This window comes from Rhinopithecus roxellana, chromosome 5 (genome assembly GCF_007565055.1).
Source record: "Rhinopithecus roxellana isolate Shanxi Qingling chromosome 5, ASM756505v1, whole genome shotgun sequence".
Classification (NCBI taxonomy): Eukaryota; Metazoa; Chordata; class Mammalia; order Primates; family Cercopithecidae; genus Rhinopithecus; species Rhinopithecus roxellana.
In genome coordinates this window covers 37,219,898-37,247,234 of record NC_044553.1, presented here as the reverse complement: position 1 = coordinate 37,247,234, position 27,337 = coordinate 37,219,898, and the positions used below count along the sequence as shown (strand labels likewise).

At 39.4% G+C, this 27,337-nt stretch overlaps 1 protein-coding gene across 1 annotated transcript in view; it reads left to right on the top strand.

Annotated features, from left to right (window-relative positions):
• Positions 1-1,228: 1,228 nt before the first annotated feature.
• Positions 1,229-27,337, top strand: part of ATP8B4 (ATPase phospholipid transporting 8B4 (putative)) — a 256,458-nt gene continuing 230,349 nt past the window's right edge. The window contains exons 1-3 of the mRNA XM_030930770.1: positions 1,229-1,340; positions 9,888-9,979; positions 13,382-13,444. The gene's annotated coding sequence lies outside the window, so the exon portion shown is untranslated. The remainder of the gene's footprint in view (positions 1,341-9,887; positions 9,980-13,381; positions 13,445-27,337) is intronic.

The following is a 27,337-nucleotide window of genomic DNA, read 5'->3' as shown; positions in this document are numbered from 1 at the left end:
AATTTTTCCCAAAGTTAGTTCAGCCTGTGCCCAGGAATGACAGGGACATCTTGGAGGTTACAAGCAAGATGGAGTCAGTTAGGTTAGATGTCTTTCACTGTCATAATTTTCTCACTGTTATAATTTTTGCAAAGGTGGTTTCAGTCTCCTATCCATTCTGTTTAAGAAAATGTAGTCCCCATTGGATTCTGGAGAGATAGTAGTTTCTTGTTACTGTGGAACCTTGGTAGGAAAAGGCTCTTGTTTCTGTGAAAACCTGAGGGCCCAGTGTGAGGATGTTCCAGGAGAGTGGAGTTGACAGTGCGCAGGGGATTAGCTTGCTCTGGTGATAAAGACATGATTAAAATCTATTTGATTTCAGTACTTAACTGGCAAATCTGATGCAACTTCTGGAAAATTCCTAGATGGCTTTAGGCATATTTGAAAGAAGCCATATTCCTCCTTTTAAAAATAGACATGCACCAAAATATTTTATTTTCATCTAATCCCACTTTAACGACCAGAACCCCCTTAAAAGCAATTCCAAACTAAAAAATGTAAAACCGTTTCCCATGGGCATTTGTTCTTTGGTATCATCAGGGTTAATGTTTGCATCCTCTGTGCTGAAATTAAGGATGTTGGGAAAGAAGTGTCATTGCTTTGCCTACTAAATGTCTCTTGAGTATGCTTAGCTTTCATCCATAAGAGAGCTGAACTTCCCTTGTGATGATTAAAAAAAAAAAATGACAAAAACCCACTGCTGATTCTTTCATCTCTGCAAAAGCAGGTGGGAACTGCAAAGAGATTTGCTTATCTTGCTCAGTCAAGGACTGGTAAAAGTTTGGTAAGTAGACCTGGTAGCTGGTGTCCCCTTCCACAGTTCATTTTCATCCTTCCGAATTCTTGATTCCCACAGAGGAAGCCATCCTCAGAAGCCAGCCTCTTGGGATTTTCCTTTTGTTTCTCCAAGATTAACCAGTTCTGTCCTGTCAGCAGGAGCAGGCAACTAGGGAAGGAGAGGCTCTTCAGGGCTTTCAGCATTTTTTTCAAGGAGTGCTTTTCTCCCTCAATTCCTCACTGGTAGTGAAGCTGCTTTCTTGTAACGTCTTCCTCTTCTTCTGATGAGATGCTGATTCTGATTGCCATCTAGCAGCTTCCGGTGGTGGTAAGTGGTCAAGAGTGTTTTTCCGGGACTTGATCTCAGGTTTTCAAGAATACCCCCTAGAGACCCAGTCTGTGTTCTGTATCATCCCTCGAGCTTTCAGAGTAGCCTTGCTTTTCCCCTTGACATGGTCATGTTTGATCTTCCTGCACTGCTGGGAAATCTTCCTTTTGGGGGAGAGGATTAGGTCTGGGTTGAGGTGAGTAGATGGGTAGCATTCAATGGTTAGTGAGATGAAGTGGAAATTTAGCTGTGGGCGGGTTGGAACGATCTGTTTCTTTTCTCCAGATCCCTATTTTTTTTTGCTGTTTTCATCTTAGTGACTAAGGTTTCACAAATATTCTTTATTATTCTCCTTTTGCGAAAAAATAAATTTGGGGGAGTTAGTTGGAAATGGGAGATAGGACATTTTCTTTTTTGTTGTTTGAAATTTCTATTTTTTTTCTGTCAGCATGCCTATTAAATGACCAATGATAGTAGCATAAATGTGCATTTCTTCTTGGTTTGTAGGTCTTGTTCATTTCTTTTGGTAGTAGTTGGTTTTATTTTTTTCATGGGGTTTGTATCCAGTGCACCTATTCAATATATTGTTTATGGTCAATTTATGCTTTAGACATGAACAGTTTGCACTGAGCTAGCCCTCTGAGGTTTGAGGGTTATGTTTTCAGTGCTAAAATTTGTCTGAACAGAAAAAAGTATCCTTCTAGTTGTTTTGTTTATAGGCAAGAGAGTGTCTCGGGTCCCTGGTTAACAATTAGCTGTTTTGAAGAAAACTGGTGAAAAACATTAATTGGAAGCTGAAGGCTTGTTAGAAAGGAAATGAGGAAATAGAGGTGTTCTTGTGGGACTACCAACACCTGTGCCCATGAAGCATTCCCCACCCCTCCTTTTACTCAGCTGTTGCTCCATGCTGGCCTTTACTGCAAAATGTAATCTCAGAGTGATTTCAGTTTTGATTTTTTAAAATTTATTTTTTATTTTTTATGTGATATGTAATAACTGCACATATTTATGGAGTACATGTGATATTTTGGTACATGCATACGATGTGTAATGATCAAATCAGGGCAATTAGCATATATATCACCTCAAACACTTATCATTTCTTTGTGTTGGGAACATTCCAAATCTGCTAGCTATTTTGAGATACAATAAATTAGCATTATCTATTGTCATCCTACTATGTTATCAAATACTAGAATCTGTTCCTTCTATCTAACTATATGTTTGTACCCATTAACCAGCCTGTCTTGATTCCCTTCTTCCTCTTCCCCTTCCTAGCCTCTGGTAACCACCATTCTCCCTCTCTACCTTCATGAGATCAACTTTTTTAGCTCCCACATATGACAGAGGATATGTGATATTTGTCTTTCTGTGCCTGGCTTATTTTGCTTAACATAATATCTTCCAGTTCCATCCACGTTGCTGCAAATGATAGAGTTTTATTCTTTTTCATGGCTGAGTAATATTCCATTGTATATAAATACCACATTTAAAAATTTTATTCCTCAAGAATAAACATGATTGCTTCCATATCTTGGCTATTGTGAATAGTACTGTAATAAACAAGGGAGTGCAGATATCTCTTCAATGTACTTATTTTATTTCTTTTGGATATATTCCCAGTAGTGGGATTGCTGAATCATATGGTGGATCTATTTTCACTTTTTTTGAGAAACCACAGAGTGATTTATTTTAACCTATATTGTGCCTGTATATTGTCTCTGCAGAAGTCTTTAAAAATGAGGGAACAAATGATTTTTTTGTGTCCCTGGAGGATTTTTTTGTGGGTGGGAGAATTTTATTTTGTTCATATGTGGCATATTGAATATTTTCATTTAGTGGGGAAAAAGTTAACTAACCATCTAAAAGTAAATTGGAAATTGTAGCTCTCATTGAAATTAAACTTAATGTATGTTTGGCCGGATGCAGTGACTCACGCCTGTAATCCCAGCCCTTTGGGAGGCTGAGGCGAGTGGATTACTTGAGGTCAGGAGTTCAAGACTACCGTGGCCAACATGGTGAAACCCCGTCTCTACTAAAAATACAAAAATTTGCCAGGCATGGTGGCGCATGCCTGTAATCCTAACTACTCAGGAGGCTGGGGCAGGAGAATTGCCTGAACTGTGTGGTGGAGGCTGCAGTGAGCTGAGATCAGGCCACTGCACTCCAGCCTGGGTGACAGAGCGAGACTCTGTCTCTAAAAAAGAATATAAAATAAAAAAATAAAAAACAAAACGTAATGTATGTAATCTAGGTTCTTGTATAGCATGAGTAAGAATTAGAAACAAGTATTTATTTTTAGGATTTCTCATGAAAAGATACTAAAAAATGGTAACCCCCTAGCAACATTATATATTTCAAATATAATAAAAATTCTTGTTAAATATTACATATTGATTGTTATGTTTTTGGAAACATGTTCCTTCCTTACTTTAAAGCTACCTTTCTTTTCTTTCTCCTTTCATTTACTCAACTGAAATTTGAGTACCTACCCAGTGCCAGGCACTGTGCTAGATGCCTGGGGGAAGAGGTCACAGAGGGAGGGCCACAGCATTTCATTTCAATGGATCCTTCTCTGACCTTTCTTTTGCAGTTGAGCGCCCTCTAGGGCTCTGTCCTTGTTCCTCATCCTGTCTTTTCCTCACCTCTCCTTGTTCTTTCTGGATGAGGTCATTCATTCCCCTTGACTTCACTCCTTCCTTATATGTTGATGATTCCAAGTCTACAAATCTGTTTTTTTGTCTTTAGTGCTGTGAAGATGTTTTCAATGATCAAGAGGTATTTTAAGGCTACATTTTCAAACTAAATTCATTATTTTTTCATCCCAATTCCTTCTTCTGCCCCTCCACGTTCTCCTCCTTTTCTCTTCACTGCTGTATTTATCATCATAGTGGCACCTCTGTTCCCTCAGAGTTCCAAGGCAAAAACCTGGAAGTCACCCCAGATTCCTCCTTGTTCTGCATCCAAACACACAGACCGTTTATTTTATTTTGAAAAGACGGGATCTCACTATGTTGCCCGGGCTGGTCTCTAACTCCTAGGCTCAAGCAATCCATCTGCCTCGGCCTTCCAAAATGCTGGGATTATAGGCATGAGCCACCACGTCTGGCCGATACAGATCATTTATCATTTATAAACTGCATATTTAACTATGAAAACATTTCTAGAATTCAGCCCCATTTGCCAGTTGTCATTGCTCCCCCATCTCCTTTTCTGCCAGCCCATACTGTGAGATTAACCTTCCTAAAATCTCTGACAGCCTGGACTGGCACAGAAAGACAAAAAGGAACAAGGATAATGGAAAAGAGGGCTGAATTCTAATTGTGCCATTCTACTTAGATACCTCTTCTGTCTCCCTGCAACCTGCAGGAGCAACCACAGGATCTTGACCATAGCGATGCTCTGTGTCACCTTATCTATAAAATGGGGATAATGATAATTCCTGCTCATAGAGTTTTGGTGAGGACTGAATAAGACAACACACGTCAAGTGCTTAGCACAAGGCCAAGTCCCCAGTGAATGGCAATGATGGTGAGGACACTGATGAAGATGATTCTGTCTTTCAGAATCCAGCTCTTACCTTCCTTGCCAGCCCCATATCAGTGCACATTCTTCCTGTGCCTGTATGATCTGCTTGCCACGACTGTCACTGCTCCCCAAACCTTCCTTCCCTTTCATAACACTTGGCCTTTCCTCCTGCTATTCCTTTAACTTGTCCTTACCTTGTTTTGTTTAGCAAGCTCTTCCTTTCCTTTCAAAAGGATTCAACTCAGAATTGCCATCCGTGAGGTCTTCGCTGACCCTGCAAAGCAGGCTGGGTGACTGCATTTCCTCTGCCTCCATAGTTCTCCATCCCTCCTTCTACCATAGCCCTGCACTCATCATCCTTTTTAAAAATATTTATTTATTTCTTTATTTCGAGACAGGGACTTGTGTGTCACCCAGGCCGGAGTGAAGTGGCGCAATCACAGCTCACTGCAACCTTGAGCTTCTGGGCTCGAGTGGTCCTCCCACTTTAGCCTCCCAGGCAATGGGACTGGAGGTGTGAGCCACCATGCCCGGCTAATTTTTTGTGTTTTTTGTAAAGACGGGGTTTTGCCATGTTTCCCAGACTGCTCTCAAACTCCTAGACTCAAGTGAGGAGATAGGGGGCATCTGCCTACCTTGGCCTCCCAAAGTGTTGAGATTACAGGTGTGAGCCACTGCGCCTGGCCTACACTCACCATTCGAATGGTCTTTTATGTGTCTGTCTGCTCTCATCTTCCCCAGACTGTGGGCTTTCGAAAAACTGGAAATGAATTTTTGCCTCCCTCGTGCCCAGCCCAGGTTAGATATAGACTAGGCACCTGATAAGTCTTTGATAATTGAATGTCAGTAGAGGGAGGAGATGGGTCTCAAATTTGGTAGGAGGTTTTCTCCACGTGGAGAGTTAAAAAAATACATTTTAAGAAAAATAAAAATAATCATTGCTTTCCCTTATTGAGTACTAACTTTGTGGCAGGAGCTGTTGAGCTAATTTCTTTATGGGGATGGATTGGTTTAGTTTTCCTAGTGATGCTATGAGTTTCTCTGATTGTCCACAGAGGAGAAAACTGGAGCTTAGAAGAGAGGGGAACTTGCTTGAGATTCTAGGGTTAACAGGAGCAAAGTTGGGCGGCCTAACCCCAGCACTTGTGGAGCAATAGGGAAGTGAGAAGAGGAAGGAAGATGGCCAAAGCAGGGTTGAGAGAAGAGGGACAGGATGAGGACAAGGAGGGGAAAATGAGAAAGAGACCAGCAAGAGCAGGCTAGGAAAGGAAGAGAAGGAAAGGAGAAAAGGAAAAGAGAATGCATTTCTATAAGTGCTTCCATTGTTTCCTGAAGTTTTGATTGAAGTAACTCAGGAATGGAAAACCAAACATTGTATGTTCTCACTCTTAAGTGGGAGCTAAGCTATGAGGATGCAAAGGCATAAGAATGACACAGTGGACTTTATGGACTCAGGGGGAAAAGGTAGGAAGGGGGTGAGGAATAAAGGACTACAAATTGGGTACAGTGTATACTACTCGGGTGATGGGTGCACCAAAATCTCACAGATCACCACTAAAGAACTTACTCATGTAACCAAACATTGTTTCCCAATAACCTATGGAAATAATAATAATAATAAAAAAAGAGGAAACCAGGAGACCAAGAAGGAGAATGAACAGGGGATACGTGAGAGGAAGAAGGGCAGCTTTGAAATGTTGTGGCTGGGTAATGGCTGCATGACTAGAATATAAAGAGACTCCTGTATGGACATGACAACTCACAACAATTAACCTGCTATTTGTTATACAAGAAATATAACTATAATTTATTGTTGAGGCATGGTAATTGCATATACCTGTAGTTGCAAGCCATTTATAAATGTGGCTTTTTTTTTTTTTTGAAATGGAATTTTGCTCTGTTGCCCAGGCTGGAGTACAGTGGTGCGATCTCAGCTCACTGCAACCTCCGCCTTCTGGGCTCAAGCGATTCTCCTGCCTCAGCCTCCCAAGTAGCTGGGACTACAGGCATGCGCCATCACGCCCAGCTAATTTTTGTGTTTTTAGCAGACATGGGGTGTCTCCATGTTGGTCAGGCTGGTCTCGAACTCCTGATCTCAGGTGATCCGCCCGTCTCGGCCTCCCAAAGTGCTGGGATTACAGGTGTGACCCACCATGCCCGGCCTTATAAATTTGACTTTTACACACACCCACACATACACACATACACAGATTTGCTTAATATTTTTTTTTTACTTCTACTTTTGTACAGTTCCTGCAATCTACAAGCACTGTGGCTGTTGGCAGCTGTCACCAATACCGAATAGAATTATCTCTAGTGCCCACCGTCACACTCACACTCAAAGCTGCACACATTCAGGACAGAAGCCTGGGCTTGTTCCTTTTCTCTCACTGGTCTTAGCTCTTAGGCTGAGATTTCTCTGCTTCATCTGGATCGCCAGTCTCTGGGGTCTCATAGCTGAGTTTCAGTTCCCCAATCCTACCTGATCCTCAGGGGGCCAGCACTGGGGCTGCAGGCAATATTTTGGCTTGGCAGGCAGGGATGCCTGTGGATGTGACAGCAAGGTCACCCCTACATGGGTCCCAAGGTGGGAGGACTCTCTGAGGCTTTGCTCTTCAGGCTCTGGGAACCTAGGGCCAGAGGAAGGAAAGGGGAAGGGCTGGGCAGCGGGAGGAGAGACGGGCTTGTTCCTTCCTCCTGTCGTCCTTTCTTACCATCCTCAGGCTCGGCTCCTGCTCAAGCCCAACTGGTGCAGCCCTCACAGGGAGCCTCTTCCTCTCCATGCTTGGTTGGGTTAGTCCTCAGAAAGATGTTGGGTTGGGATGGGAAGCAGGGGCCTTATTGAGAATTGTGAAGAAACATTAGGGAAACGGAAAGGAAACTGGGAGAGAAGGAGATGGAGTAAGAGGAGAAAAAGTAGACTGGGGAGGTGGAAATGAGGTGGAGGGAACACACTTTTACGGAGTGAACTGTTCATATCTGTGTACTTAACCTCACACAGCTTGGAGGAAGGCATTCCCATCTCCACTTTACAGATGTGGAGTTGAGTCTCAGGCAGGGTACGTGACTTGCTCAAAGTAATGCTAGATAGAAAGCCACTGAGCTGGGACTTGAACCTTGCTATTCTAAAAGTCTCTCCTGTGTAGAACTCTGTCTCCAAAGAGGAGAGGAGGCAAGCAGAACAGAACAGGGAAGGGAACATAGAAAGAGATCTAGGGTTGGGTACATTGGGTATTGAGTCTGGGCTTGGGCACGTTCCATATTGGGTCCCTTCCTCCTTGGCCTGCTTTGTCCTGAGTCTTCAGAGAACTGGAGAACACCCACACCTAAAGGAAGCAGAAGATCCCCACCCTGGTGGGAACACTTCAGTTCCTCCCTAGGCTCTCAGATAGGAGACAGGCAGGGAGGGGCTCGCCTGGGCAGGTCTCCGGGCCAGCGAGGGGGGCTGCCAAGGCTCTGCCTGTGCTTGCTCCTGGCCTCCCCTGCTCCTGTCTCTTTCTCAACTGCCCCGGCTCCTTCCTTTTCCCGTTCTTTTCCAATCTCCTCTAATTCCTTTGCTTTTCTGTCACTCTACTTCATATCTTCAATCTTTCTCTTTCCGCTGGCCCTAACCCCTCGGTTTACCACATGCCCCCTAGCTCCTCACAAAACACAGCTTCTGTTTAAGTCCCATCATCTGTTCACCCTTATGTCCGTTTATTTATTTATTTGTGTAGAGACAAAGTCTCACAATTTGCTCAGGCTGGTCTAGAACTCCTGGATTCAAACAGTCCTCCCACTTCAGCCTCCCAAAGTGTTGGGATTACAGGCATAAACCACCCTGCGTGGCCATTATCACCTTTCTTTTATTGCAGAATGTCTTAAAGGAGTTACACTTGCGGTCCTCATTTTTTCCTAATGTTTACGCAGAAACGTAGACAAAGAGACATCAGTGGTCTGCCTTTAAGATAACTAATATCAAATGCACACTCTCATTATGTGCCCTGTCCCCACGACCCACCCAGGTTGGCTCTGAGGTTTACAGAGCTCATTTGCCCCAGATTCTGTAATGAGTTAGTGGAAAAAGCTGGAATCCAAGAACAGGGTGTGTGGCCCCAAAGGACAGGCTTCTGACCACCATGTCCTGCTTCCCCATCCCCCCGAACAGCTCTGAGGGCTGTTCTCTTGGATGGCTTTTGGTGAGTCTGCTATGGCCAGAGTGGGCCATTTGTCCCATAGACTGTGGACTGTAATTCAATAGCATACCCAAAACAGATTTTTCTGGGGGCAGATTAATAGTAGCTCAGGAAACTGATGATATAAAATAAGAATGACAATTTATTAATTTAAAATACATACTCTGGCAGGAGAACCAGAATATTCACTTTAGCGTGACAAGTGCATTCTTTCCCTGTGGGCAGGCTTCTGTGGGAAAGCAGATTATTATTAGCAGGTTGCTTGGTGAGCATGGAATCAGAGCAAGGGGAATTAGCTGTAATAACTTGATTGCTGTACGGCCTCAGATCATTAAAGAGACTCCATTTTAATCCTTTGCTTAAAGTGTTGCGTCACCTGCACCCAGATGTGCCCATTTTCACTGTAAGAAGAGACTTCCTTGTGGAAGGCTGCTCTCTTCCTCACAGGATGCTTAAGTAGCAGTTTCAGCATGGAGGTCTTGTTATCTTCAATCTCAAGGTGTCTAAAACCAACTCTTTAATTTCCCTGCACAAACTGGCATCTTCTTTTGACTTTACTATTTCTCGCATTAGAAAATTATTTTCCGTGACCAAGATTCAACACCTAAACCTGAAATGTAAAAAAAAAAAATTATGTAAGTGTGAATTTCAATCTTTAAAACAAATATGCATTGCTTTTTAAAATAAATTAATATATGTAAAGTCCTTAGCTATTATTGGCTACATTCCTCTCTCTGCTTTCTCACACTTCCCTTATTAAAAACAACCCTCTAGGATTTTCACATGAAGAAACTACCATTTTAATCCCTGGCATAAGATGAAGCTAAGGGAAAGATAAGACCCATCCAGCAGCTTTCCTTTTTCCATTTCCTCTACTTGGAGGCAGTTTTTAAGAGGGAGAACTTATTCTTGTAAATATTGTTTGCTTCAGTACTTGTAAAGGGTTAAATTTCAAAATCCTAAGTTCCTGCTTCTAGAGCTAGACTTGACTTTAGCAAACCTTTTTCTTTTAACTGATTTTGTTTACTCTATTTCCTTAGATCTTTACTGTTCCAAAAGTTCAACGAAAGATGACTTTTTCTTTACTCCGACAACCTTTAGAGGTGGAGCGAGTATCAGTGGTGGTATTTTGGTGAGTTGATAAATTTGCAAGAATGACAGAACTAAATGTTGCTTCTAGAGTTAAACTAGAATCTGCTGCATTACTCTAAGTCCTCTGTAAAGTATACCTGATTGCCATTGCTACTAGAAAAAGACTGGATTTGAGGAAAAATGGACTTGAATGTCAATTCTTATTTTTTCGATGTTACTTTATGTTTTAGAGAGTGACAACACTTGACTAGATCGTTAATAAGAAACAACTTCTGGAAATCTTATAGAAATATTGTTTATTTCATGCAATAGTGATTATATAATTCCCATGACAGAATATTTTCTACACAAGGAAAAATGGCTAAAATTAAAAAATAGATTTATTCAGTATGTTCAAAATAAAAGGTTTCAAAGACACTTTGGAAGATAGTATTGGAGAAATTAACAGTAGCAACATAGCCGTATGTTTTAAAAGTAATTTTAGGAAGAATATGGAAGAATATGACATTGCTTTATGTTTGAATGTCTAGAAACTTTTAAAATGAGAAATGCTAGCAGGAAGATCTAAAATAAGATAGAGAAGAGGTTACACGGATATTTTCTCCTTAGTTACCTTATATTACACAATTGTATTTAAGTTCGTCTTTGTTATCTGTTAATACCAATCCCGCAAACCAATCTAGCAAACCGATAAGGTCAAAGAAAGGATAAGCTGCCAAGTGCTTGGTACTTTGATTAGCTTTCTGAGAGGTAAATGTCTTCTGTCTGCATTCTCATTGCCACTGTTTGGGTACGGAGTCCCCTTTTATTTCGTCTTGCTTAAATAATTGTTCTTCTTTTCCTCTGCTCTGGGGACTCAGCCCATGAACACAGAACATGTTGACTTAGTCCCACTGGAGAATTTTCAAGCCCTAACAAGTTGGCTTAGAACTTGCTGATGAGCCTTTACCCTCTGGCCAAGTGGGGCCACCAGATACAGATGTCGTTGTCACAGAATTCATTCACCTGCCCGATACCATTTTGTATTTGTTGCTATGACTTTTCTGCGAAACAAAAACAATTTTGTTTTTTGTTTGAGTGTTTTGTGAAACAAAGAAACAACAAAGTCCTTCACCGATGAAAACTCACTTGTGTCTGTGGTATTTGTCACAGGAAGTCTTTACTGCCAAACATCCTTTTGTGTATCTTCCTTTATAACTATAGTGCCTCCTCTCCCCAGATTTGCTCATTTTCTCTTCTTTCTTCTGCTCTTCAATTTGCCTGCAACACTCTTCCTATTGCTAACCCAGTTTTGCTCATGCTTTGAAGTTCTTCCCAGGCTGAAGATAAGGGTGTGTAAGAAGATAGGGACCAGAAAAAGGGAGGGAGTAACCAAAAAAGCTGTGGCCACTCCAGCTTGAGAAGGCAGATCTGAGACATTTTGGGCCTGGGGACTGGGGTCTGGGATCCAGGGAGGGATAGTTGCTAAAAGGAAAATGTCTTTTAGCATTTGGAGCCCTTCCTCCATTTCTTGTGGAAATTAATCTTTCATTCAACAAGTGTTTACTGAGCATTACTATGTGCCAGACAGGCATTAGATGCTGGAGATACAGCTATGGAGCCCTGTCCTAAAGGAGTTTGTGGAATAATAGGAAAATAGCCAATATAATAGAAAAATGTATTCTAGAGTGATCAGGGCTCTCACATGAGCAGTGCCAGGTTCTACGGGAACACACAGGAAATGCTCCTCCTATCTGATTTGGGGAGGTCAGAGAAGGCCTCCTAAAGGAAATGATATATGAGTTGCCATTAGACAGATGAAAAGGAGCTAGTCTGATAAAGGGAGTGGAGACAGATGGCTACAGGCAGAGGGAAGAGCATGTGTGAAGGCTCCCAAATGGAAAGAAGCTGAGTTGTATATTTCTGGAGCGCAGACATGAGGAGGTGCAGAGGAGCATGGGAACAGGGGAGGAGAGTGATAAGGAATCAGGCTGGAAAGATGAGCAGGGACTACGTTGCAGAAGGTCCTAGGAGTCATGTTACAGCTTTTTTCCTGAGGCCAACAAGAGGTGTTGGCAGGGTTTTTAGCAGGAGTGTGACATGATGCCATTCCCCTTTTATAATGATGACTCTGGCTTTGATGTGGACACTGGTCTACAGGTGGCCAAGCCTGGAACAAGGGAGGAACATAGGGGGAGAGCAAGCACTGGTCAGCAGGCATGTCCTGGAGATAACCCACTGCTTGGGGCTGGGGTGGGGGAGTAGAGAGGTGGGGCTAGGGGGTATGGTCTTGGGCAGCCTTGCTGGCAGCTGGTTGAAGGTGCGGAGGGAGCCACAGGGGAGTTACTGATGGGGTCATATATGATGACCTAGCCTTGCTTTTAGCAACACCTGGCAGCGACACCCCTATCTCCTTGCTTGGATTCGTAAGTTTTAGTTACCTGGCCCCTAGAAAACACTGGGTCCTGCAAAGTATCAGTGACCCTGTTTGTCAGGCATACCCCAGGGGCCAGAAAACGAAGAAATGGTCTCAGGCTTTTTAGACTTCCTGGCGCTTTGTAGTGGAGAGTGCGTGTTGATGAACTTCCCCTGCAACCTCTTTTCTTGTAACTACTAAGCCATAAGTGTTGTTCTTCCCCTTCTCTGGTCACCATATGACTGACCAACTTCTTCTTTATGTACGTTGGCTGCATCCTGCCACACCACTTTCCTCAGCAGGAAACAAATCAGTTATTTTTTTTTTTCTAACTGAAAGAGCATGCGGTCAGTACCTCTGCCTGCACCATCATATGTTTGCAAAAGTGCATTTATTTCTATGGTATTTTGGGTTTTGAATATTTGAAATCACTTGTTTGCTCCTTCATTTCTCATTCTAAATCTCTAAGAGTTTACAGTATGAAGGAAATTAAGACCACATGTAGGGAAAAATGAAATCTAATAATGATATTATTCTAGTTTTAAAAAAATAACTGCCCAGAGAAGACTACATACATGAGAATAAATTGAGGGAAAGTTTTGGATTGCATTTTGTTTCTCTAGAGCCTGGGCAATAATTTCCTCTCACACACAGTTCTTGAAGTTCAGTTGTGGTTCTCAGCTATGGCTTGTGATAGAGTCACCTATGGCACTTAAATAAAAGGCAGATTCTGGAACCTCACCCCTGAGATATTCTGATTCACAGGATTTGAGATCTGTTACACTCAATTTTAATGCCAAATTGAGTGGCATATTTGTGCTTACCTTGAGTTGTCTCATGTGGCCTTTAAAATACAAATAGATTATTTTTGTACAGAATTATTCTTATCTGGCTGGACTAAAGCCTGATAAATTCAATCTGTTGTTCTTTCCTATGTCAGTGACTTCCTAGTTATCTAGATTTGTCTAGGAAGAAAGTTAAAGGAGGTAAATTTATAGTTATTGTGCATTTTTCAGATACTAATATTGCATACTTCTGTTTTCTTAGGTAGGCCACCTATTGAGACCTGGTGAAAGATCAGGTAGTTCTGCAGTAAAAAGAAATCGCTTGGTAAGTTTTGAGTTCTTCCAATGATGCAAAGTGATGTTTTAAAAATATAATTTTAATTTTTTCATGGAAGTTTAATTTATATACAAAAAGCCCACAGGTCTAGGTGTTCAGCTCAATGAACTTTGACAATTATATACACCCATGTGACTACCAAGGGTGTATAAAACAAGATACAGAACATTGATTTCTATCACCCCAGAAAGTTCCCTTGTGCCCCTTTTCATTCATTCTTTCTACACCCATTGTGACCGTCTTTTGATTTCTGTCAGATCAGTTTTACCTACTTTTGAAATGAGTATAAATGAAATCATACAGCATGTGTTCTTTTATATTGCTGCTTTTGCTCAGCATAAGGTTTTTGACATATACCCATACAGTTGCATGTATTAATAGTTTGTTCTTCATTTTAAATTTCAAAGCAGTGTTCCATTGTGTGAACACACCAACATTTAAAACAGAGTTCATATAATTAGAAATAATTTTGGTCATGATCGCAGAAAACACACTTTGGTGTTTTGGTGGAGTAATTTGGTGGAGTAATTAATAGTATCATTAACACTTCAGCTTACTGAATCCTATTTCTTTAATATAGCATCCACACCAGAGAGTGCTGATTTTCTCTTTTGTCTCTAGTTAGTCAGTGACAGGCTACTATGTAATTTTTCCTTTCAGTGGACATGAGTCCAACCTATTACGGCTGTTTTCTTTATTTTTGACCATAGACTCTTTAGAGACTAAAGGCTGGATTAGAGTTTACATAGTGCCCTGTCCCTCCCTCCAATATCGTCCCTGATAGGTGGTTAACCTACTTCCACAGGTAATTAGAGCATGATGCATTTCACTCCCTTGTTAGATACTTATTCATTGCAACATTCAGTCTTATAATGAGCTGAACTCTGTCTCAATGTAGTTCCCACCCATAGGCCATTAGTTATGCCCTCTGGGGAAATATATTCATATTCCCAATGGTAATCAGGAGTCTAGAATTATTGTCACCCATTTTTTTCAAGTAAAATGATTTAATTATATTTAATCTTAATTGTGTAAAGATAAGATTAACCAGCTTTAACACAAACAGATTTTCAGCAGGACCCAGTGTTGCAAAGTTTTGATATGTTCTAACATGACCCAAGATCCAGGTCTCATTCTCTTAAACAGTAATTCATATGTATATGTGTATGTATATATTAATGCATATATGTAAAAGTAGGTAATTTTTGGAAATAAAAATAAGAAAGCAGAAGTCACCATAATCATGCTGCCTAGAGATAAATACTTGAGGTTGCTGTGTTGCACACCTTTACAGGGCTCCAATTATAGTGACCTCTATTAATGTATTTGTGTATATTGATCCAAATATATATCCCCAAATGGAATTATCCTGTACATTGTTTTGAAACTTCCTCTTTAAACTTAGAATTATAATCAAAGACACCTTTTATGTCTTTAAACATTTCTCAATAACATTATTCTTATTTACATTTCCCCTAACTTTTAATTTAGAAAATGTTGAATGTTACATAATTGAAAGAATGATACGATGAACACCCATAACTTAATTCTACAATTATTACTATTTTGCCACATTTGCTTCCTTACTGTCTGTCTCTGTTTCTATACAAACACATTCCCTCATGTGTACAAACACACACATGGGGTCTTTTTGTTTTTCAAATTTCGATAGGATTTTGGGGAACAGGTAGTGTTTGGTTACATGAATAAGTTCTTTAGTGGTGATTTCTGAGATTTGGTGCACCCATCACCTGAGCAGCATACACTGGTCCCAATTTGTAGTCTTTTTTCCCTCACTCCCCCTCCCACCCCTTCCCCCAGTCCCCAAAATCCATTGTATCATTCTTATGCCTTTGCGTCCTCATAGCTTAGCTCCCACTTATGGGTGAGAACGTACGATGTTTGGTTTTCCATTCCTGAGTTACTTCACTTAGAATAATGGTCTCCAATTCCATCCAGGTTGCTGCAAATGCCATTATTTCGTTCCTTCTTATGACTGAGTAGTATTCCATGGTGTATGTATGTGTGTGTGTGTGTGCGTGTGTATATATGCCACATTTTCTTTATCTGCTTGTTGATTGATGGGCATTTGGGCTGCTTCCATATGTTTTGCGATTGTGAATTGTGCTGCTATAAACATGCGTGTGCAAGTATCTTTTTTGTATAATGACTTCTCTTCCTCTGGGTAGATACCCAGGAGTGGGATTGCTGGGTCAAATGGTAGATCTACTTTTAGTTCTTTAAGGAATCTTCACATTGTTTTCCATAATGGTTGCACTAGATTACATTCCTACCAACAGTGTAAAAGTATTTCCTTTTTACCACATCTGCATCAACATTTATTCTTTTTTGATTATGCCATCCTTGCAGGAGTGAGGTGGTACTGCATTGTGGTTTTGATTTGCGTTTCCCTGATCATTAGTGATGTTGAGCATTTTTTCCTATGTTTTGTTGACCATTTGTATATCCTCTTTTGAGAATTGTCTATTCATGTCCTTAGCCCACTTTTTGATGGGATCCGCTTGTTTTTTTCCTTGCTGATTTGTTTGAGTTCCTTATAGATTCTGGACATTAGTCTTTTGTTGGATGTATAGATTGTGAAGATTTTTCTCCTACATGTGGGTTGTCTGTTTGCTGATTATTTCTTTTGCTGTGCAGAAGCTTTTTAGTTTAATTAGGTAACATCTATTTATGTTCGTTTTTGTTGCATTTGCTTTTGGGTTCTTGGTCATGAAATCTTTGCCTAAGCCAATGTCTAGAAGGGTTTTTCTGATGTTATCTTCTAGAATTTTTGTAGTTTCAGGTCTTAGATTTAAGTCTTTGATCCATCTTGAGTTGATTTTTGTATAAGGTGAGAGATGAGAATCCAGTTTCATTCTTCTGCATGTGGCTTGCCAATTATCCCAGCACCATTTGTTAAGTTGGGTATCCTTTCCCTCCTTGATGATTTTGTTTGATTTGTCAAAGATCCATTGACTGTAAATATTTAGCTTTATTTCTGGGTTCTCTACTCTGTTGCATTGGTCTACATGCCTGTTTTTATACCAATATTACACTGTTTTGGTGACTAGGGTCTTATAGTATAGTTTGAAGTCCGATAATGTAATGCCTCTATATTTGTTCTTTTTGCTTAGTCTTGCTTTGGCTATGTGGGCTCTTTTTGGTTCCACGTGAATTTTAGGATTGTTTTTTCTAGTTCTGTGAAAAATGATGGTGGTATTTTGATGGGAATTTCATTGAATTTGTAGATTGCTTTTGGCAGTATAGTCATTTTCACAATATTGATTCTACCCATCCATGACCATGTGTTTCCATTTGTTTGTGTCATCTATGATTTCTTTCAGCAGTGTTTTATAGTCTCCCTTGTAGAGGTCTTTCACCTCCTTGGTTAAGTATATTCCTAAGTATCTTTTTTATGGCTATGATTAAAGGGTTTGAGTTCTTCATTTGATTCTCAGCTTGGTTGCTGTTGGTGTATAGCAGGGCTACTGATTTGTGTATATTAATTTTGTATCCTGAAACTGCTGAATTCATTTACCATTTATAGGAGCTTTTTGGAAGAGTCTTTAGGGTTTTCTAGGTGTATGATCATGTCATCAGCAAACAGCAACAGTTTGACTTCCTCTTTACTGATTTGGATGCCCTTTATTTCTTTCTCTTGTCTGATTGCTCTGGCTAGGACTTCCAATACTGTGTTGAATAGAAGTGGTGAAAATGGGCATCCTTGTCTTGTTCCAGTTCTCCAGGGGAATGCTTTCAACCTTTCCCTATTCAGTATAATGTTGGCTGTGGGTTTGTCCATAGATGGCTTTCATTAACTTAAGGTGTGCCTCTTCTATGCTGATTTTGCTGGGGGTTTTAATCATAAAAGATGCTGGATTTTGTCAAATACTTTTTCTGCATCTATTGAGATTATCATGTGATTTTTGTTTTTAATTCTGTTTATGTGGTATATCACATTTATTGACTTGTGTATGTTAAACCATCCCTGGATCCCTGGTATGAAACTCACTTGATCATGGTGGACAATCTTTTTGATATGTTGTTGGATTTGGTTAGCTGGTATTTTGTTGAGGAGTTTTGCATCTATGTTCATAAAGGATACAGTTCTGTAGTTTTTTTTTGTTATGTCCATCCCTGGTTTTGGTATTAGGGTGATACTGGCTTCATAGAATGATTTAGGGAGGATTCTGTCTTTGTCCATCTAGTGGAATAGTGTCAAAAGGATTGGTACCAATTCTTTGAATGTCTGATAGAATTCATTTGTGAATCCATGTGATCCTGGACTTTTTTGTGGTTGACAACTTTTAAATTACCATTTCAATCTCACTGCTTGTTACTGGTCTGTTCAGAGTTTCTATTTGTTCCTGGTTTAATCTAAGAGGGTTGTGTATTTCCAGGAATGTATCCATATCCTCTAGGTTTTCTAGTTGATGGGCGTAAAGGTGTTCATAGTGGCCTTGAATGATCTTTTGTGTTTCTGTGGTATTGGTTGTAATATCTCCTGTTTCATTTCTAATTGAGCTTACTTGGATCTTCTCTCTTCTTTTCTTGGTTAATCTCACTAATGGTCTATCAATTTTATTTATCTTTTCAAAGAATCAGCTTTTTGTTTCATTTGTCTTTTTTGTGTTTTTTTTTTTTGTTTCAAATTCATGTAGTGTGCTCTGATCTTGGTTATTTCCTTTCTTCTGCTGGGCTTGAGTTTGGTTTGTTCTTGTTTCTGTAGTTTCTTGAAATGTGATCTTAGATTGTCTATTTGTGCTGTTTCAGACTTTTTGATGTAGGCATTTAATGCTATGAAGTTTCCTCTTAGCACCGCCTTTGCTGTATCCCAGAGGTTTTGTTAGGTTGTATCACTGTTATTGTTCAGTTTGAAGAATTTTAAAATTTCCATCTTGATTTCATTGTTGATCCAATGATCATTCAGGAGCAGGTTATTTAATTTCCACTTATTTGCATGGTTTTAAGGGTTCCTTTTGGAGTTGATTTCCAATTTTATTCCACTGTGGTTTAAGAGAGTACTTGCTATAATTTCAATTTTCTTGAAATTGTTGAGACTTGTTTTTTGGACTTTCACATGGTCTGTCTTGGAGAATGTTCCATGTGCTGATGACTAGAATGTATATTCTGCATTTGTTGGGTAGAACGTTCTGTAAATATCTGTTAAGTCCATGTGTTTTAGGGTATAGTTTAAGTTCATCGTTTCCTTGTTGACTTTCTGTCTTGATGACCCATCTAGTGCTGTTAGTGGAATATTGAAGTCTCCCACTATTATTGTGTTTCTGTCTATCTTGTTTCTTAGGTCTAGTAGTAATTGTTTTATACATTTGGGAGCTCCAGTGTTAGGTGCATATATATTTAACATTGTGATAATTTCCTGTTAGACTAGTCCTTTTATCATATAATTTCCCTCTTTGTCTTTTTTAACTGTTATTGCTTTAAGGTTTGTTTTGTCTGTTATAAGAATAGCTACTCCTGCTTGCTTTTGTTGTCTATGTGCATAGAAAATCTTTTTCCACCCTATTTCCTTAAGTTTATCTGAGTCTTTACGATACACAGGTTGCTGTTGTTTTTGTCAAATGTTGTAGACATCATGACACTTACCCCAAATACTTCAGCACACATCCCCTAAGAACATGTACTTTCTCCTGCATACCCACATTATCATCACCATATCCGAGAAATGTAACATTGATAAATAGCATATATCCCATTTTTTACTTTCCTCAGTGGTCCCCAATACATCTCATCTCTTGGAATTGGTTTCAATTTTTGGTACAGTATCCAATCAATGTTCATAAACTGAATTTGGCTAATTCCTTTATTTTCTTTTTATTATTTTTTAAATGATACTTTAAGTTCTAGGGTACATGTGCACAACGTGCAGGTTTGTTACATATGTATACGTGTGCCATGTTGGTGTGCTGCACCCATTAACTCATCATTTACATTAGGTATATCTCCTAATGCTATCCCTCCCCCCTCCCCCCTCCCCGCAATATAATTTTTCGTTATTTTGAATTTTGGGAAAGTCTAGTCTAACCATTTTATTGAATATTCTAGCATGGTTTAATTTCTTCTAAAGTAATTTGGGTTAAACATTTTTGGCACAAATACTATGTACATAATATTTGCTTTTTAATGAACAATTCATTAATTAGTTAATTGGCGGTTTTTTGATGAGGAATGGAACTTGTTAATCCTTCTGACACAGAACTTCATTTTACAGACAAATAGTAATTGCTATGTAATCAGTCTAAGTTTTGGCTGTGTAACTATGTCTGCATTCACTTCCTGACGGTGACTGGCAGAGAAAGCTGAGGCCAGTCACTTCTTCTTGGACTTACTACAATGGCCCATGACCTGCAAGACTGACATGTGATGAAATGATCACCATCATTTGTATCATCATGAGTGGGACTGACACATCTTTAGATGACATTGGTTTCTGTAGATCTGGCAATAGTCTGGAGTGCTTTTTATTTTAACCTAAAACATGCATTCATTTATTTAGTCACTCCACAGACATTTTTGAGTCCTTATAATTTGTGAGGTAGCACCAACCTTGACTTCAAATGGCTTTTTACATTTCAATAAAATATATGTATTCTCACACAATTTTTAAGTTTATGGTAGCAAGGATAACTTAAAAATAGTTTATTAAGCATCACTGTAAGTGGTATATTTGCCTACAAGTGGTATCTTTGCCAGAGGGGCACAGACTGAGATCTTCTAATCAGCCTGGAGTTGTCAGAGGGAAAAATCATGCAGAGATGATATTTTATCTCAGTGAGAAAGTTCATGTCTGCAGCCTTTAATAAAGGTGCACTTACATTTGTATGCTCTTTCACAACATCATTGGGACGCATAGGACATAGACGATGTGTTTGAAAATATGACAAACCAGCCACGGGTCTTGTGGGGAAATAACAACTTTCTCCCAGATATGCTTTATTCTTTATTATCTCCATATTCAGATGTCTTGCATTCTTTAAGATGTAAAAAGTTCCAGCCCCTTGACTGAAATGTTTAAAATATTATTACAGTCTATTTTCTGTTTGTTTTTTGAAATTCACTCTTTCCTTGTGGCTTGTATGAGATGCCTAAAGACAAATTGTTTTAAAATGTACATGTGACATGGTGCAGTGGCTCACACCTGTAATCTCAGCACTTTGGGAGGCTGAGTTGGGATGATCACTTGAGGTCAGGACTTTTAGACCAGAGTGGCAACACAGTGATACCCCTGTCTCTACCAAAAATTTAAAAATTAGCCAGGCACAGTGCCACGTGCCTGTAGTTCCAGCTCCTTGGGGGACTGAGGTGGGAGGATCACATGGGCCCAGGAGACGGAGGCTTCAGTGAGCTCTGATCGTGCCACTGCACTCCTGCCTAAGTGACAGACTGGGACCTAGTTTCAAAAAAAAAAAATTAGAAAAGAAAAAATAATTGTACACATGCTTTTCCACAAAGCAGTCAGGAAGGATGTTGTTTATGGGTAAAATACCTAATTCAGATCTCATTGGTTTAGAAATATGGGAAGCAAAAGAAGTGCATAATTAGAGGCCTTCTTTAAACCAGCTAAGCTGTTCTTTATTCCAAAACGTGGGGGTTGTGGAGCCAGACGCATTACTGCCTTAGTATGTTTATGGGGTGTAGGGTAAGATGAATCAGACCAGGGCCGTGTGTGTCTTCTGTGGACCCAGGCACTTTTGCCTTTGTGGGTCACTTCCTCCATAAAAACATATTAAAAATTATGTTTGATGAATATGTCAGTATAAAGACAAATATAATCTGGGCTAGATTCATTATTATGCATCCACTACTATTATATTCATTTTTCCTCTGGTTTTAAAATAAAGGAAAATTGAGACAGTTTTGTGGGCTCTTGAAAATATCATGGGCCCTAAGCACTCTGCCTACTATGCCTCCTGGATAAGTCAGCCCTGAATCAGATACACATATTGGGGTGAAGTAGCCTTCCAGAGAGCAACTCTGTATATCTTGGGGAGAAGAGAGACAGCTTCTTATGCTTATTTTTGTGAACCTACATATAGAAAGTAGTTAAATATGCTTTTAGTGGCAGTAGTGCTTTCAAGTTATTATTGCCACTACAAGTTTAAAAACCATGTGGTAGACTGGGCTTGGTGGCTCATGCCTGTTATCCTAGTGCTTTGGGAGGCTGAGGTGGGAGGATCACTTGAGGCCAGGAGTTGGAGACCAGCCTGGGCCACATAGCAAGACCCTGTCTCTACAAAAAATTAAAAATTAGCTGGGCATGGTGGCATGGTTCTGTACTACTCGGGAGACTGAGGTAGGAGGATAGCTTGAGCCCAGGAGGTCGAGGTTGCAGTGAGCTATGATTGTGCCATTGTACTCCAGCCTGTGTGACAGAGCGAGACCCTATCTAAAAAAAAAAAAAAAAAAAAAAAAAAAAAAAAAAAAAAAAATCACCTGACAATACAGAACTGTATGGTACTCATGTATTTTCGTGACACAACCAAAATCTTTAATTTTTTCTTGCCAACTTGTACATACTACTTGAGTTTAGGTGACTGTGACATAACAGATCAATAGCATAAGAATTTACTGGGTTTGGCCAGAGTGGGTATTATGGTTTACAAGGCTCTGTTAATTTTCTGTAATTGTCCTTTGTGAATGCAGTTGTTGCATGACAGAAACAACATGAGTCAGAAGTGATGGGAGTGAACCTGGTTCTACTTACCAGGCATTGGTATTCCAATCCTCTGAGCCTCAATTTTCACATTTGTAAAATTGGGACTAATGTTTACCTCTGAAGGTTACTGTGAATATGAACATAAAATGAAATACTATATGTGAAGTAACTCATAAATTATAAAAGCACTATGTAAATGTTAGTACTGAATTCATAGATATATAATACAGTTCATTGATTTCCATGTTTTTCTCCTGAAAACTCCTAATTTCTAAGTTTTACTAAAACAGTTTTGTCCAGTTTTATGGCTGACATGAGCATTATATATAGGGGGTGGGTTTCCTATTTACTGAGGTCACTTGTATGGGACTCTGATTTCCAAGAGGACACCCTGGAAGCCTCTTCTGTACCCTCTGGGACTCTTTCAAAAGGGTTGTTTACTTATGGTGACTCTCTAGAGGCCTGCCAGTGCGGTGCAAATGACAGTGGTCAGTTGCTTTGCTTGAAGTTTATATACCTGCTTCTCAGGCATTTACAACAACTTACAATAAATGTTGCATTATCATGTCTGTTTAACAAACCAACAGGCTGTAATAGGACCTAGGGGTCATGAAGGTTCAATGCTAACAGCATTTTGGAATGTATTATTTTTGGTCTGCAGTTGGGGAATAAAGTGTGTATTTTTTTTTGTATAATTAGATTACATAATACCATAAACATTGCTTTGAGCATATATTATTTATCAGGTAATGTGCTTTTCCTTTGATAGAGGGTGATAAAAAAGATGAATAAGACATGGAACCTACCCTTATAGGTACCTTATCAGTGCATATAAAAGTATTTTATTTTTATTAATTTATATGTTTAAAGAGTGTTATTTCTCATTGGGTTTATTTCTTATGGAACAATAAGTCCAAAAGCTGTTTTCTCAAGTAGATTTTCAGTTACATTGTGAAGGAATTAGTTTTTGTTTGAACTTGCATTTCCTCTACCATAATAATTTATTTTGAATTGCATCATGTTTTTAAAAGTCATCTATTTTCTTAGTTTGATTGAATGAGGCTGTTGAAATGAAGTATCACGTGGTGCTGGTCAGCGAGTGACATACATAAGACAGTGCTGGCTTCACAAAAGCCCTCTCATAACTTTGGGGTTCTATTTTCTAATGAGTTTTCTTCTATGTTTTAATAACTTTTTGATGTCCAGAGAGAAAGGGCATGGGAAATTATCTTTGGTTCCACTAGAGATGAGAGAGAAACACCTAATCTCCTCCATTTCAGTATACAAAAATTCTGTGCAAAAACATGATTGAAATTGTTGTAGAGACTGAATCCTTGCTGCTTGTTATAAATATTGCAGGGCATAAGCCTTCCATTTGTAGGTTCATCAGCTTTTACGATTGGGAGCGATGGGGAGGCAGTATTGCAGTCCTTAGTCCTAGGTATGGTCTAGAATTTATCCTGTATTTAAGTCACTTTGGAATAGAAGGTTTCTTTCTCAGACAGGATACACTATATATTTTTAAATCTTGCCCCATAGTTATAGTGCAGAGATATAAATAGAAGTACAGATAAGAGATGTCTTCTGCCTTTCAGACACTTCCCAAGTTTGTGTACTGCTCTAACTTTATTCACATAAAACAGTCTGTTTTATTACTCAGGATATGGGCTAGGTTAGGATGCTATAACAAACCACCTGTCACAGAGGACTTCCTAAAGAGAAGCCCCAGGGACTGTTCCTCCCCACTACCCTTCCCTTACCTCTCTGTGGAACTGGGGGAGAGTGGCTATTCTCTCCACGAAAAATCTTTTTTTCTTGGGTTTCATGACCTTCATGCAGATTCTTCTTGCTTCTCAGGCTGCTCTGCCTCTGTCTCCTTCATTGCACCCTCGTGGTGAAATTTCCCCTGGTTCAGTCTTCTGTATTTTTCTCTCTGTTCATTTTGTTCCTCAGAGAACTCCTTCTGTATCTTGGCTTCTGTTCATCTCTATGGAGATGACTTTTAAAACTATGGTGTTTATTGTGAAATCTTTCCTAAACATTGTATGTTATTTCCAACTGTTGCTGATTTTGATTTAATAATTTTATCAATATAGCTTTAGATTGCATAGAATGAGAAAACCTGGGAATTAGAAGAATCTTCAAAGTCAGTTTATCCAGCTTTATTTCTACTTTGATAGTCTGTTTCTAGAGCGCTGATGAGTATTTTCCATGAATATTGCTCTGACAAGTAGCTCAGACATCTAATTTGGGAGCTGTCTAATTCTCTTTCTTTTTCTTTTTCTTTCTTTTTTTTTTTTTTTTAGAAACAGGGTCTCACTCTGTCACCCAGGCTGGAGTGCGGTGGTGATCATAGCTCACTACAGCCTCAAACTCCTGGGCTCAAATGATCCTCCCACTTCAGCCTCCCAAGTAGCTAGGTCTACAAGTGTACCACCACGCTTGGCTAGTTTTTTAATTTTTTGGTAAAGACAGGGTCTCAATATGTTATTCAGGTTTGTCTTGAAGGCCTAGCCTTAAGTAATCTTTCAGCCTGGGCCTCCTAAAGTGTTAGGATTACAGGCGTGAGCTGCTGCGCTCAACCTCATTCTCTGTTTTGACAGTAAATTCAGCCATATGTTAACAGAATTTCAGATCCTTGTAAAGTTTACTTTCTGTTCTGAATTTTGGAATAACACAGAGTGTTTGTTCTTCCATCTACCTTAAAAATAATCAAATATTTGAAGATCTCTCTCATTTTTCCACATGCTCTTTTTCTTTTGCTAATATTCTTTCTCTCTTTCAGTCTCTGATTTTTTGGGTAGACACCTGCAAGTTTTCTCTAATATATGATGACATGGTTCATAGTTTTTAGACTCTCCGTATCTTACCTATAATATGAACTTCACCAGGGAAGGGCTGCTGTCTTTCTCATTTTTGACGCTGCAACATGTAGTATGGTGTGTGTCACTTTGTTCTAGAACCTGGACATCTATTGAGTAGATGTTTGAATGAACACATCATGGTCACAAAACTTTTTGATGCTCTTGGCCTCTCCAGTGGCTTCTGCATTGCCTACAACTGGGTTCGATTGAACCCAGTTCTCAAGATGCAGTCTGACTTAACTTGGAATGGAGTGGTACAAGATTCTGCTGATCCAGAATTTGGTTTCTGCTAAGATTGTATTAATAGCTTTTGGGAATTTGTACTTATGGCTCACTGAGCTCACAGGGAAGGCAGAAAAACCATGAAAGGGTCTTGAGTCAGGTGTTATGTTTCTGTATTTATTAAGTTGATGTAGAGTCATTGAATTAGTCAGGATTCTCTAATAAAACAGAATGTGTGTGTGTATATGTATGTGTATATATATATACACACATACACACATATATACAAATATATGTGTATATATAAGTCTATGTATGTGTCCAAATATATACATATATGGATATATGTATATATTTATATATATTCATATATAGTATATATAAATACTACATGGATTTGCCTCATATGATTATTGATGCTGAAAAGTCCTGATTTGCAGTTGGCAAGCTGGAGACCCAGGAGAGCCAGTGGCATGATTTCAGTCCAAATGCCGGCAGGCTTGAGGCCCAGGAAGAGCCAATGTTTTAGTTTGAGTCTGAAGGCAAGAAAAAACTGATGTCCCAGCTCAAAGGCAAGAGGAGTTCCTTCTACTCAGCTTTTTGTTCTAGTCAGGCCTTGAGCTGATTGGATGAATCCCACACACATTAGGGATGGTAATCTGCTTTTCGCTGCCTGCTGATTAAAATGTTGATCTCATCCAGAAAGACCCTCACAGACACACCAGAACTGTGCTTGACCAAATATCTGAGCACCCTGTGGCCAAGTCAAGTTGACACACAAAATTCACCCTCACAGACATACTTTAGTTTATCAAGATGTTTTTGAATTTGTGTATTTCTCCTTTTGGTTTGCCAGGTTTTTCTTTATATATTTTGAGGCTATGTTATTGGATGCATACAAATTTAGAGTTGTTATATAGTCCTGGAAGATCAATCTTTTGTTACTATGGGATGACTCTATCTCTAGCAGTGCTTGTTGTATTAAAGTTGAATTTATCTGATATGAGTTTAAAGAAATAAAAAGCCCTCAACCTGCATGGAGTTCACATTCTGGGGGCGGGGAGCGGCACAGGGCAGAAAGACAATCAACAAAATGAATAAATAATCTTCTACATTGGGTGGGAGTGTGCTGCAGTTTCATAAAGGATAAGCATGGAAGGCTGAATTGAGAAAACATATTTGATAGCAGATCTGAAAGAAGTGAGGCAGCAGCCATGTAGATATTTGAGAGATAAGCATGCCAGGGAGAGGGAACAGCAAGTGCAAAGGCCCTGCGACGAGAATGGACCTGGTGTGGTCAAGGAACAAGAGACCACTGAGACTGGAGTTGAATGAAGATAGGGGACAGTGGTTGTCAGGGCTGGATCCAGGTTTTTTTGTTTATTTATTTATTTTTTATTTTTTTAGATGGAGTCTCACTCTGTCACCCAGGCTGGAGTGTAAGGGATGCAATCTTGGCTGATTGCAACTTCTGCCTCCTGGGTTCAAGCAATTCTTCTGTCTCAGCCTCCCGAGTAGCTGGGACTACAGATGCCCACCACCACGCCTAGCTAATTGTATTTTTAGTAGAGATGGGATTTCACCATGTTGGTCAGTGTGGTCTCAAACTCCTGATCTCAGGTGATCCACCTGCCTCGGCCTCCTAAAGTGCTGGGATTACAGGTGTGAGCCACCGTACCCAGCCTGGATCTAGGTTTTTTGAAGCCTTAAGCTAATATAAAATACAAAATCAGGTATTATAAAAAATATTTATTTAGAGTGAGAAAATCTCTATAAGTTATAATTTTGAAAATATGAAAAATACCCCAAATCCCAAAGTTCAGAAAAATAACACAATAGCTTCATTTTGCTGAATGTGCCTTTATAATATGTTTTCTTTCTTTATTTTTGGCCTCTTATTTTTGATTGCCTCTCATATAACAATTATTTTGTTACAAAATTTTCTAAAGAGAGACTTAGATAATTCAATTTTCCCTTTAGTATAGTTAATTAACATTAATTTAAGAATTATGATAGCTTAGAAAAAATTTTCAGCTTTGTGACTTCACAATGTCACACAAACATTTAGAATGGTCAACCTTGGAAAAACTTCCACCAAGTTTCTTTCACATATGAACT